The following is a 12,989-nucleotide window of genomic DNA, read 5'->3' on the forward strand; positions in this document are numbered from 1 at the left end:
TATCGTATCAATTGGGAGATAAATACAACGTATGCAGGCGCTGTTGAAATTTTGCTACATAAAAGTGGAAAGTTCACATCTGGGAAGCAGAAATCATCTTTTTTGTCGTACAGTTTTGTTTTCAACTGATCCTCTTTGTCATATTCTAGATGTAGGTCAACATATGAGGCATATTTAACTGTAAATTGGAAGTGTTATTTGGTTGATGCTTTTTTAACACATCAACACACTCTGTTAGAACGTAAAGCTAATATTTGTTGTTTTTATAATAGTTTCGGTCCACATATCCAGTCCTCAGTTATGTAATTATTCAGTAGAAAGACACAAACAAATATTTTGTTTTACCGATTTTACTTTTTATACTGTTTATATTGCGTATATCCCTTCCTATTTGATACGTTTGTGTTGTTCTTTTGTGAGTCTCGCGTGTTTGCTTTCTGCAGATGTAGTATGTCATTCTCTAGTAGTAAGATAAACAGTCGTCGGTCGGTTGTTCTTTTTGCTTGAATGCCTGCCTCAATATTCCCTTGGATGTCTGTGGGTCAAATATATGGATATATTAGACCTTTTAATTAAGTTATTCAATGTGTATTATTTAAAGGACTTTATAAAATGATTTTTTAAATTAAAAAAATGAGCATGTATTGTGTAATTGTCAAAGACAAAACAAGAAAAAAAAAGAGAATCATGAATTCCACAACATTTTATTCGCGTCTGGCGTACTAAATTATAATCCAGGTACATTTGATAACTATTGACTAACAAATCGGTCATATATAATGACCTTATCTATATCTATCTTTGAAAGTCTTATCTCTGCAAGCAATATTTAATTCACACATAATTCTGTGACACTTTCAAATACAATAATGATATTAGGATTACTACTTTGTATGTTATTTGCATGCCTTGATGCACGATTGAGTTCAACTTCACTCGTTCGTACATATGAAGCATCGACCGAGGCTCGTTTCGTGAAGATGGAGAAACGTATTAACGAACAGTCAATGCAACTTGAAGCCCAGAGTAACCGCATCGAATTTTTGGAGAGCAAAGTTGTGGAATCTGAAAACCAGATACTAAAACAGAATAGTGTTATTGACACCTTGAAAAAATCGTTCTTCAAAAATAAAATGGATATGAGTCAGTTACAGAAAAGGCTTGGTGTACTGAATACATCACAGCGGGTGTGCTCTGACAGATTGTTTTTGTTAAGAAACCAACTGTTAAAATACGAAACATTTTCTTCAAAATCTAACGATGAATCAGACGATTTTGAAAATCCAGTGTCAAAAATTCGAATCACGGACGTTCCACTGCAGGAAAATAGAGGTAAAGATCTTACTTTGTATGAGCATAATTGCCATTACTGAAAGGTCTGCACATTTGACTAGATTATCAAATACATTGATATTGTGTTTTAAAGCTGTTATTTTTAATTTTTCACTTCGTATGATATATTATAATCTTAGCACTCATAAAGGTATTTCCCATGCTTTGAAAGAAAGTCGAGAGAAGATACAATTGATGGATACATTTAAAAAGATATCGAATCAAACCCTCATTATAATTTTCGTGAACTGTCGCATTTTGTTTGAAGGCGCATTGACAGGACGGGTGCCACATATGGAGCAGGATCTGCCTGTCCTTCCGTGAACACATAAAATCACCCACAGTTTTTTTTATGTTGGGATGTTGTTTGTGTACTGTCTTTTCATAGTTTTCCTTTTTTTTTTTGCAATGGCATTGTCAGTTTGTTTTCGACCTATAAGTTTGAAGGTCCCCTAGGTATCTATATTAATCTTCACGGTGAAATAATTGACACACAGAACAACCCAAGGCTCACAGAACATTATCACATATGGATTTAGTATAAAAACTTTTTTGAGAAATATTTTTGCAGTATGTTAATTTAACAAGAATATCCCCAAAAGTGAATGACTTACAAATTAGAGAGATAAACATTCATTAACAAATTCAAATGACTGTTCGACAGATTGAGTAAATCATTTCCATCCGAATAAAATTATGTACCATCCGAATGCTAACGCAAATGCTCGTTGCATATACCGCTATTAATTGTTTATGTATTTGTTGCAAATTGATGCTAACCGGGTTACGTTATATTGCGCTCCCACAGGCCTTCCGTCTCTATTTTTATTCAATCTGAAAGAAATTTAAAATAACATTCAGATAGAAAGCTTACCTATTTAAACTTAACTCATTAAATAATAGCTGGTCATGTAAGCAAAGTTATATGTCTACTATTTCATTTGCGCATTTAAGTGTTGTTATGTGTCTTTAGAGTACACTCATGCATATTACTCTTAGTGGTATATTTTGTGTTGAATGATAGTAACTGTCAATTCGTACAAATAATCCTATTTAAAATAATTTAGCAAATGGCATTTATTTCAAAATCAGACAAAAGGTTTAATTTGAAATACGATTCTATATATTGTAAATACATTGTAAAAATAAGAGCGCAATTACTATAAACACGGATAACTGATCCAGCACAATTGCAGTTGACATAATAGTATATAATAATGTAAAATAATAAAATATCGAATTTCAAGGAAAAACAAAGCGGAAAGTCCCTTATCAAAATGCAAAATCAAAAGCTTAAACACCTCAAACAAATGGAAAACAACTGTCATATTCTTGATTTGGTACTGGCTTTTCATTATGTATAAAATGGTGGATTAAACCTGGATTTACATCTAGCTAAACCTCTCACTTGTATGACAGTCGCATAAAATTCCTTTATATTGACAACAAAGTGTAAAGAACACAGACATAATAGGAAAAAATGTCAAAAACTTTGGTAGCAGCAGCCAACATAGTGTTATTATCTTGTTCACCTTAAAAACAAAGCTTCTGATATCCATGTAAAAATAGTGTAATGTTTTATTTTCCTTCTATTGATTCTATTTCATTTCAGAACGCAGATTGCTAGTTGCGAGTGGTAGTATGGCACCATTAGCTAATCAATATTCCGCTTTCTATGCATACTTAAGCCATCATGAGTTAGCACCAGGACAACACCATACTCTTATTTTCGATACAGTCAAGACCAATACCGATGGAGCGTATAGTGGCATTACTGGTGTTTACACTGTCCCATTAGATGGTGTGTATGGATTTATTTATACAATAAGGATGGGATGTCACACAGCCATTGCCCTTGCACCATTTGAAATTATGAAAAACAATGACGCAGAAGGCGTAGCATTCATATACGTTCCTTGTAATGAACAAAATACTGTGACAGGTAACGTGATAATTCATGCAGTGCAAGGGGATAAAGTTTTTATAAGAACTCATACACAACACCCAGTTGACAGCAATATATACAGTGACATAAACGGAAGAACGTCATTTGCTGGGTGGCTTATCCATGCTGATCAATAAAGTTATTGAATTAAGTTCTTACTAATAGTTAATTGTTTGTGGACTATTTTCATCTAGTGCAGTTGTTTTCTAAAAATCAGAATCAGTCAAACATGTTCTTAATAGCTGAATGCTATTGTTTTGAACAGAACTAAATAACGCCTACCTTGGTTTATAAGTAGGCTTTTAGTTCACTTGAAAAGAGTGATATAAAAAAAACCAGGCAGCATGACAGTTCTTAAACTGATTGCTTACGTTAGTTACATACAGTTGACCTTAGTTCATTCTATATCATATCAATGAATGTACAAAAAATGGGCTACAATAAATTAAAGTCATTTTTTGAAATACAATAATCAAACGTTATTACATAAAGAAATGTGGCCAATTTCCATTATATTTTTTTCTCATTCAAACGGTCAATACATGAAAATTATCGAATCCTAATAAAAATTAAGTATTAGAATCTATATCATACACTTAAAATGTTTTTGATTTTTTTTTAAATATTTTCTTACACTCAAAGTGCGTTTCAGCGCCACATGTTGCTGATGAATACATTTTGATACAATATTGGAAATTGTATATGTTTATGCTTATAACAATTCTACTACAAAATGAGAAACTGTATTTCTGGTTCTATTATTTCCTGTAAATATATTTTATATCATATATTTTTTTTAATTTTACAAAACCGAGCTCATTACACTCAATGCTTCATACTGTAATAGTATCCTACATTGTCTGTTTATTTTTGACATATGAGTTTGAATGCCCCTCTTTCGTCCTATTTTTTCCTCATATAGTTTCTCAAGTATTAATTACAAAGGGAAACCATGCTGTTGATACACCATACCAAGATTTTTGTTTACAATGTATATCTTCTGTATACTTTGCTACCGTGTTTTCCAGTTTGGCAATAATCGATGTTCACATTTATTCTTATCGACATTATATCGTTTCTGCTCTAATTCCAGTAGTTCGATACGTTTTTCTTCTGGTTTTTGAGTTGTTCAAGGTATAAAACGAGCCTCTACTGATGCGTCAGGTATCCCAATTTCTGAAGCAGCCATATGAACCAGGGCATGAAAGCATAGAAAACGTCATATACAACCCTATTTTAAAAACCATTGTCACTTTTTCATGCAAGTTGTAACGAACATAATATATCATGTAAAGGTCCTTCACCTGTACAGATAACAGTGCCTTTGTTGTCCTAGGAATGTTCAGCTTACTTATACTATAATAACTAGCGACTCCAGTCAGTAATCTAACATGACATGTTTGCATGTGGCTGTTGTTGTGCAATAAAACGAATTATGTGCAGTTGAAACTGTGCAAGGCAAAATCTTGATTTGTTGATAATGCACACCAAAATATCAATATGGATCTGGCAACAAATTCTGCACTTGGAAACATATAAAAGGGTCGTAATGCCCTTTACCGTCAGACGTCAAACCGTCATGTTCGGCTACCGTTAGTGTCAAATGGGTTAAAATGTTATGCGAATGATAAGAGGAAACACGTTACAAACCTGAATCAGTTGCCGATTTCAAAAGGTAAAACAAAGAATTGGAAGACAACAACCACATCAAAATCACCAAGACAAAACCAATAAAAAGTCCAAAGGGAATATCACCTTTGAGTATGATTTATACTTGTGAAGAATATACATTGAAGAATAGGGATGCCACGAGGCCTTTAGATAGAGGTGTGAAGCTAAAACTTGGTATATTACCTGTCATTGTTTTATTCGATACAAAATGTGAGGTTCAAACTAACTGAAATGCATTAAATCTGAAAAAAAAACATTGAACAATACAAATATTAAGACGTACACACTCTCAACATGTCAAACAGAAATTAAAAAACAATCATGATAAAACCTTTAAAATACACATCCTAGTATGATAGTATGATACATTCGATAGATTCAAAGCTACATTCAATGTCTTATGAACCATAGAAATGACCTCTCGACAGTTTCGATATTCTCGAAACAAGTAATATTTATTTAAGATGTATGACCGATTTCCATTGAACTAATTTCACTATGTCCTTTAACCTTTCCTAAACTTGAACATCATTATGGTTGATTTGGTTAAGACATATACAGGTTGACTATCGGTATCCGATGGTATCATCATCTTCTGTACTGACATGATCAATAACAAACTTTTCTTAAATTGCTCGTTTAAAAAAATATAAAACAATATTAAGAAACTAAGGTTTCGATTCCATAAGAAAAAGTTGACTTTAGATGAATTCGGCTATAAAAATTTTTTTACGACGCCTTTAAAAGCAAAAATTGTTATAAACATATAGAATTTGTATCACAATGTATTCATCAGCAACATGTTGCACTGAAACGCTCTTTGAGTGTATGAAAATATTTTAAAAAAGACATTTTATATAGACTCTTTATAAATTTTGCAGTAGGATTTAACAATATTTAGATATTGAGTGAAAACAATATAATGAAAATAGGCCCCACCTCTTTTTGTATTAAAATTTGATAATTGTCTTTCAAATAATGACCTTAATGTATTGCATCTCATTTTTCCACATACAGTGATATAATATGGAATGAAGTAAGGTCAGCTGTATACCTGACGTCAACAATCAGTTTATGAACTTTCATGCTGTCTGTTTTTTTTTTTTTTATCTTACTCTCATAAAGTGACATAAAAGCTTATTTATAAACCAAGATATGCATTATTTAGCTATGTTCAAAACAGTTATTCAAGAAAATGTTCGACTTATTTTCCCCTCAGTTTTATTTTATAACCCGGATTTGTATTTTCTCTATCGATTTATGAATTTTGAACAGCGGTATAGAACTGTTGCTTTTATTTATTCTGATTAAAATAAAAAAAGAACTGCACTAAACAAAAATAAGCCACAAATAATAAACTATTAATAAGAACTTAATTCAATAACTTTATTAATCAGCATATATAAGCCATCCAGTAAATGACGTTCTTCCGTTTATGTCGCTGTATATATTGCTGTCAAATGGGTGTGATGTATGAGTTCTTATAAAATGTTTATCTCCTTGCACTGCATGAATTATCACGTTACCTGTCACAGTGTCTTGTTCATTACAAGGAACTTCTATGAATGAAACGCCTTCTACTTCATTGTTTCTCATAACTGCAAAGGGTGCTTTGGCTTCGGCTGTGTGGTATCCCATCCTTATCGAATAAATAAATCCATACACACCATTTAAGGGTACAGTGTAAGCACCAGTAATGTCACTATACGCTCCATCGGTATTGGTTTTGACTGTATCGAAAATAAGAGTATTGTGTTTTCCTGGTGCTGCCTCATGACGCCTGAATTATGCATAGAAAGCGGAATATGGAGTATATAATGCTGATGTACTACCACTGGCAACTTGCAATCTGCGTTCTGGCATGAAATAGAATCAATAGACCGATGGTTTTCCCGTTTGAATGGTTTTACACTAGTAATTTTGGGGGCCTTTATAGCTTGTTTGTTCTGAGTGAGCCAAGGCTCCGTGTTGAAGGCCGTACATTGACCTATAATGGTTTACTTTTTTTTAAATTGTTATTTGGATGGAGAGTTGTCTCATTGGCACTCACATCACATCTTCCTATATCTAACCAATAAAAAATACAATAGTTCCTACATGGATAGCAATTCAACTCTATTCAAAAATCATTAATCATCTGATTTGTAACTATGATATTTGCATATATCTTTAGCTTTGTTTTTATGGGGATTAAAATAAAAACACAGATTTTGACTGCTGTACATTAATTTTTAACATTTCTCCAAATTATGTCTACTTGTTTTCATGAAATATATGATGAGGATTTGTTTGGATACATTTTTAAATGTATCCATCAATTGTATATTCTTTCGTCTTTCTTTCTTAGTATGGGAAATACATTTAAGTGTGCTGAAATTATAATATATCATACGGTGTGAAAAATAAACGAAAGCTTTAAAACACAATTTCAACGAATTTGATCTAGTTTTATGGACTGATATATAACACAAAGTAACATCGTTACCTCCATTTTCCTGCAGTGGAACGTCTTTGTTTCGAATTTTTGACACAAGGTTTTCAAAATCATTTGATCCATCGTTAGATTTTGAAAGCAATGTTTCGTGTGTTAACAGTTGGTTTCTTAACAACAACAATCTGTAAGAGTACACACGCTGGAATTTATTTATCACACCAAGCCTTTTCCTCAACTGACTCATGTCCTCTTTGTGTTTGACGAACGATTTTTTTTAAATTGTAATAATAAAATTGAGAAAGGAATTGGGGAATGTGTCAAAGCGACAACAACCCGACCATAGAGCAGACAACAGCCGAAGGCCACCAATGGGTCCTCAATGTAGCGAGAATTCCCGCACCCGTAGGTGTTTTCAGCTGGCCCCTAAACAAATATATACTAGTACAGTGATAATGGACGTCATACTAAACTCCGAATTATACACAAGAAACTAAAATTAAAAATCATACAAGACTAACAAAGGCCAGAGGCTCCTGACTTGGGACAGGCGCAAAATTGCGGCGGGGTTAAACATGTTTATGAGATCTCAACCCTCCCCCTATACCTCTAGCCAATGTAGAAAGGTAAACGCATAACAATACGCACATTAAAATTCAGTTCAAGAGAAGTCCGAGTCCGATGTCAAAAGATGTAACAAAAGAAAATAAATGAAATGACAATAATACATAAATAACAACAGACTACTAGCAGTTAACTGACATGCCAGCTCCAGACCTCAATTAAACTGATTGAAAGATTATGTCTTCATCATATGAATATCAGGCACAATCCCTCCCGTTAGGGGTTTAGTATCATACTATCATAAAATATATGAAAAGAACATAACCCGTGTCATGCCAATAACTGTTTTTGTTTTTAAATAAATGTGCTTAGTTCCGATGCAAAGACCCTATAAGTGATTCAATATTAAAGCCAAAATATGCAATCTTTAATGACCTGACAACAGTATCGTAACTATATCCCTTCTTAATAAGTCTGTTTAAAGGTTTTGTAAGCTTTTGAGGTGAATACTGACGTTTTTGTGCTTTGTAAAGAATATTACCATAAAAGATTGGATGTGAAATACCTGAACGTATACGATGTCCGCAATAACACTATTTTGTTTGCGTATCCTGTTTTCTGATTCCGCAACTTTGCCTTCCAAAAAATCTATACGGTTAATCTGCGCTTCTAGTTGTATTGACTGTTCGTTTAGCCGTTTCTCCAACTTCACGAAACGAGCCTCTGTCGATGCTTCATATGTCCGAACGAGTGAAATTGAACTCAACCTTGCATCAAAGCATGCAAATAGCATACAAAATAGCAATCGATAATTTTGTTAACCGTGAAAGAACTATACATACGATACTGTTTTGGCTGTTCCGTTTTACCCAATTTTGATAATATTAGTAATATTATATAATTCAATGACTATTTTTTTAATCACATTTTTCACTTATATATTTTCTTCCAATGTAATTTTATTCGTTCTGAGGTGTACAAGAAGCTTTAAAACGCCCGTTATTTACATTTGATTTTTGGTTTACGGAAACATATTTGTGACGTCACCTGGTTTCGTTGCCAGGCCATGACAATAACATCATTTCGCTTAATCATCGTTTTATGAAATTCTACCATGAAAAATAAATTGAAATGGACTGATTTGTTCATTTTGCTGTAGAATAGAGATAAATATATTGTATCTGAATCTTGGTCTACGTAAACAGGAGGTTTTGATGTCGAAAATTGAGAATATCTGGAAGTATATAATAAGATGGTCGTAGCACGGAACAGCCGTTTTTACTGCGTTTGTGCTAAAGGTAGATATATTGTGAATATACTAGGTGACGATACTAGGTCGTCATGTTAGAATTTATAATAATTTGTGGGACATTGCAAAATATAAAATGTTCATTGTCACTTTCTTGTTCGTCTGTCATAACTAGCAACATTCATCAACATTTTGTTAAAATGATAGCTTTTGCAAATAAGCTGAGTCATCTAAGCTTACGAATTGTCTCCATTAAATGAAATTGCAAAGTAAATGTTTTAATTGCAGCACGTGTGTAATCAGATGACCATATTTAACGAGATCGAAAGATACATAGATTAACGATCATCAAAGTTGTTATTGAGTCAAACACATGTCACTTAAAGAAACTGGCTACAATTAAAAGCTACAATGTTTTTTGAATTATAGAATTATGAGGAGATAAAACGAACACTTCACCATCACATATCATAACTGTAAAATTTACTTACATCAATGAAAACTATTTTTTATGAGAATTATAAGGTTAGAAGTAGTATAGTTAAGGTAATTGAAATACTTAGGCTTTTCTACTTCAGAAATAGATTACCTTAGCTGGATTTGGCAAAACTTTTAGAAATTTTGGTCCTCAGTGCTCTTCAACTTCGTACTTTATTTGGCCTTTTCAACTTTTTTGGATTCGAGCGTCACTGATGAGTCTTTTGTAGACGAAACGCGCGTCTGGCGTATGTACAAAATTTAGTCCTGGTATCTATGATGAGTTTAATTAATGTTTATATAGTGTTTGAAGTTATAGTGCATTCGCTAACATTCGATATATTCTCTGGATTATATGCCCGAATACATGTAGGCAAACCTACATGGGGATCTTTCTATGTTCTTGATTTGGACAATGGATGTTATATTTCGACGGTCACTTACATTCGTGGATAAAGTCATCCACGAAACCACGAAAACTGGTACCCCACGAATTATTGTATTTGACCATCTAGTTAAATGTGCTGATATATAACACGAAGTAACATCATTACCTCTATTTTCCCGTAGTGGAACGTTCGTGATTCGAATTTTCACACAGAGTTTTCAAAATCATCTGATTCATCGTTAGATTTGGAAAGAAATGTTTCGTATTTTAAAAGATGGTTTCTTAAAAACAACAATCGGTCAGAGCACTCACGCTGGGATGTAGTCACTATACCAAGCCTTTCCTGTAACTGACTTATACCCTCTTTTTTTTGACGAACGTTTTTTTTCAAGGTGTCAATAACACTATTCTGTTTTTGCATCTGTTTTTCTGATTCCGCAGCTTTGCTTTCCAAAAATTTGATACGGCTACTCTGGGCTTCAAGTTGCATTGACTGTTCGTTTAGACGTTTCTCCAACTTCACGAAACGAGCCTCGGTCGATGCTTCATATGTACGAACGAGTGAAATTGAACTCAACCGAGCATCAAAGCATGCAAATAACATACACAGTAGTAATCCAAATATCATAATGGTATTTGAAGGTGTCACAGTAATATGTGTGAATATAAATAGTGCTTGCAGATGTAGGACTTTCAAAGATAGATATAGATAATGTTATTCCATTTGGCCGATTTGTCGGTCAATATACGTTTCAGTATGCTGTATAAGGATTTCACTAGATTTTGGACAAACCACTTGTAAAGGTGAATGATTCTCTTTATTTCTTCTTGTTTTTTTTCTATGGCAATTACACAAGGCAAGCTCATTTTTTATTTTAAAAAAAATCATTTTACAAAGTCCTTTAAATGATAAAATTCAAGGTACTGATAACTTCCATGCCGAACTGAATTATTGTATTAAGTTAGGCTAGGTAGTTTGCATTGTGAATTAAATTTCATTATAAGGAATTCAAGCTAGTAAAAAGTGTTAAAAATAACAACACAAAGGAAATTTTAAAAGATAGGCGAAAGACTCGAAAGGGACATTAAAATGTTTTAGAATATAAGAGTACTTTTAGAAAGACAAACCTAAGCTGTTTGAACACTTTTTATTTATTTCGGAGCTTTATCACCAAGATGATATCATTTAATTGTTTTTCAGTTTGAAAAAAACAAATCATTTGCAACTTCCTAAATAAAACAAAATGCCATAATTTAGTTTCTATTGTTCTGTATACGACCGATGTTATGTTTGATCATCAGTTATCTAATTTTTTTTTACAGATAATCAATCTGAAGCTAGGATTTTTAGTAACAACATTCCAGAAGAGCTTATTATTATTGTTAATATATTAGAAGTAGGGATCTCAAAAGATCTAGAAATTGATTCTCGAATACTCGGTTATGATACTCGCGAGTACTCGAGTACTCGGGTAAATTTTAAACGTCTATTGAAAAGTTAAGATTTTCAGTGGGATGCGTTTTTTGGGGTTATATTTACCTTTCACAAATGTTTCATAAAACATATAATAATATGACATCGCTTGACATCTTAACGAAAGACACTAGTTTTATTGCTGAACTGTATGACTAAAACAATAACTAGGTCCTCGGTGTATCGCTTCTCATTTTTTTTGGTGTCAATTAAACAATGAATTACTAGCCTCCGTTTCTACAAATAACCTTTCATAATAGTAATAATTGTTCGTGTATGTGTTCATGAACCAATTTGAAAGTAGAAGCATGCCAATAAAACCATAAATATTTGCATATAAAAGGTATACATGTGTATCATCTGTTCCTGTGGAGTATTTTTCACATTACTTGTACACTAATTTGACAACAAAAATGATGTACTTCAAATTACTTGTACGAAACGATATGTATCGTTCGTTTTGCTCAGTCTGTCGTTTTGTGTGTTGTGTTATTTTGCACTATTGTTTGTCTGTTTGACTTTTTCTTTTACCGTCATAGCGTTGCGAGTTTCTATTCGACTTATGAGTTTGACTAATCCTCTCGGGTACCAGACCTTGTTGATAAATATTCCGTATCAACTTCACAAATAATAATGATGGTCTTGGTATATAGATTCTGCGTACTGACGTTTTTTTTATCATCTTAATAACGTGTTATTTTGTTCTTTTATTTGTCTTTATTAATATTACTTTTATTGGTCCAAGGATCGTTTTCTACATAAGAAAATGCCTGTACCGAGTCAGGAATATGACAGTTGTTGTCCATTCGTTTGATGCGTTTTATCTCTTGATTATGCCATTTGATTAGGGACTTTCCGTTTTGAATTATTCTCGGAGTTCATTATTTTTTTGATTTTACTTTTTTCCTATCTTTCGCCTTTTGAGGTTTAAAACATAATAAATTTAACAATAATCAAGTTTCAAATAAAGAGTTATTACATTTAATGTACATTTCATACCAATCACGTTTACAAAGAAGTCTTGATTAACAAACAAAGATAAGTTCACGGCTTGTGATGAGTTAGGAATCAATGTTTAAAAAAACCGTTACAAATGTCTCTAATCAGTTGCGTTGGGTTCACCGGAGTGCACTTTAATTGTGTTCTTGTTTAGAAATATGAACAGCCATATTCAGATCAAGGAGGTCAAATAACCTCCTTGTTCAAATAAATGTTTGATTTCTAAGTTTTGTTACAAAAAGTCCTGCACATGCAAACATCCTTTCGGAAAGAACATACGTTGCTGGTACGACTAAAACACAAACATGTCTTAGGAAATGTCAGGAGAAATATCTCTAGATTTATCAAATGGAAACGAGTATCTGAGTACTTAAACTGTACTCGAGTTCTCGGCCTTCCGAACGAGTACTCGATCACTCGAGTACTTGTTGCCATCCCTAATTAAAAGACTTCATAAGT

General features: G+C 32.8%; 1 long non-coding RNA gene across 1 annotated transcript; it reads left to right on the top strand.

Moving 5' to 3' along the window:
* The first annotated feature begins 942 nt into the window (after window positions 1-942).
* Window positions 943-3,428, top strand: LOC143082898 (uncharacterized). The gene is made up of 2 exons (XR_012980500.1): window positions 943-1,332; window positions 2,945-3,428. It is a non-coding gene; the product is annotated as an uncharacterized LOC143082898 (long non-coding RNA).
* The last annotated feature ends 9,561 nt before the right edge of the window (window positions 3,429-12,989 follow it).

Source organism: Mytilus galloprovincialis, chromosome 7 (assembly GCF_965363235.1).
Source record: "Mytilus galloprovincialis chromosome 7, xbMytGall1.hap1.1, whole genome shotgun sequence".
NCBI classification, from domain to species: domain Eukaryota; kingdom Metazoa; phylum Mollusca; class Bivalvia; order Mytilida; family Mytilidae; genus Mytilus; species Mytilus galloprovincialis.